Genomic DNA, 2,129 nt, shown 5'->3' with positions numbered 1-2,129 from the left:
GTCGTGACAGGCTATTTCTGTTAAGTTCCTCCTTTGAATAAGGGTTTTTGAGGAAGTTGAGAGACTTTCACATAATTTGCAAACAGATATACCCAGTTAAGATTTTGATTAATTATGGCATTTATTAAACTCTTACTATGCATTAAGCACTTCCAAATGCTGAGATAGATAAAAGTTAATCAAGTTGAACACAGTCCCTGTCCCACATGGAGTTTTCAGGTTAAGTAAGAGGGAGAACAAGCAGTTAATCGGCATTTTACAGATGAGGAAACTGAGGCGAAGAAAAGTTAAGTGATTTCCCCAAGGTCACACACGGCAAGCAACTGTCAGAGCTAGGATTAAAATTCAGGTCCTCTGACTTCCAGGCCCATGCTCTTTTCAGTAGTTTACATCTGACGAGCATTTAGATCTCCTTAGTAATAACTCTTTTTTGTTGTAATCTTGTCTGTACTTCTTTCCTCCCAGTCTCCCCTCCCCTTCTTCTTCCCTCTATTTCTCTCTTTTCTACCCACAATAAACCACTCCACAAAGCCTAAGTCTTGCCCAACCTGCCATTCAAGTTATATAAATATACATAGCCAAGAGAGTCCTTTGGTTTTTGGAGATGAAGCTGTAGTCAGTAACATTCACTTATAGGTAGAGATGTGACCGAAGAGGCTGATTCTGTTCAAACAGTCCCCACCACACCACACTACACCCCGCATACTCCAAGATCATTCCCTGTGGTGTCAATGTTGGCTGCCTGCAGGGCCTGGTTCTATATGCATTTTAAACTCTTGGTTTCCCAGTCCTCTAGAAGCTTCTGCTTGAAAAGAACCACTCTTTTCTTGATTGTGGACTACTAGTCTCATCTGCTTGCTGCAGTTTTTTCTCTACCTTCATTTGTAAGTCTGCATTGTCTGAAACTGAACTTCACTCTGTCCTTAAAGCATTTCCACTCCCACCATGCTTTCAGTTGCCCTACTGCAGTTCACCGTACAGCAGTAGGTTTGGTAAGCTTACTATTATTTATTCTTTTCACTTGATCTCTCCAGCCTAGCTGTGATGAGGTAGGCATAGCTTCGGTGCTGGTAAATTTCATTCCATGACCTTGTCTGTGATCCTGTCTTGCCACTTAGTGTGGCATAGGGCTGGAACTGTTGAAGAAACAAGATTTGAAGGTTTGAAGCAACAAACCTATAACAGGTCCAGGTCTGGTACATCATGTCCACGTCTGGTACCATATTTCAGTGTTTGCTTCTGCAGCACAGTTGTCAGAGCATAGGTGCTCCTGGATGAGTGATTCAGGGGCTTTTGACAATGCTCCCAGCCTGTTGAATTGTTAGTGTTTCCCAGAGGATTTGAATGGGAAGCAGAGTAGCCTGGTGCGAAGACCACAGGCCTGGGAGTCAGAGGACCTGGGCTCTGATCCTGGCTCTGCCACTTGCCTGCTTTGTAACCTCGGGCCAGTCGCTTAGTTTCTCTGGGCCTCAGTTGCCTCCTGTATAAAATGGGGGTTAAATCCTCCTCCCTTCTACTTAGCCTGTGATCCTCATATGGGATAGGGACTGTGTCCAATGTTGATTATCTAGTAAGTGCTTACCAAACACCAAAATTATTATTAATTATTCAATCTGAAATTAGCTTCCAGATTTCTTATTGCATCTATTAATGTGTCTGGGTAGACTAGGCTGGCCCTAGACTATATTAATAAATACTCCTGCTTTATTCCATTTGTGCTGGGAAAAGGGAAAGACAAAGTTCCTGTAATTTTAACCCAAACAGCCATACTATTATGGAAGTAATCTTAGGCTCCTGATAAGCTTTTTAAGGCAGGAAAACTTTTTGTAGTAGCCAAACTCTAGGTCCGTTGATGCTGTCATATATTTTAGTGTGCATGCAAATGAAAGAGAGCTAGTGGGTTTTGTTGGGCGCAGGTGTTGTTGAGTTGCTCTCTGCTCAGTGCTGGAAAGTTTCAGGGAGGAAGTGGTGTTTAAATTGATATTGAGGCTTAAGGTTCTTGTACTCTGCCGGATATTAAGAAGTGCTGTGAAGTCAGATTGGAGTCACAGAGCAGGGTCTCCTGAATCTTGGGTTGCCACCGAAGCTGCTCATGATCCTTGAGGTTGATGAGCTTTGCAGGAGCATTT

The sequence above is a fragment of the Ornithorhynchus anatinus genome, chromosome 15 (genome assembly GCF_004115215.2).
Source record: "Ornithorhynchus anatinus isolate Pmale09 chromosome 15, mOrnAna1.pri.v4, whole genome shotgun sequence".
Taxonomy (NCBI): domain Eukaryota; kingdom Metazoa; phylum Chordata; class Mammalia; order Monotremata; family Ornithorhynchidae; genus Ornithorhynchus; species Ornithorhynchus anatinus.
The sequence above is the reverse complement of the archived record's forward strand: the minus strand, read 5'-3'. Positions refer to the sequence as shown.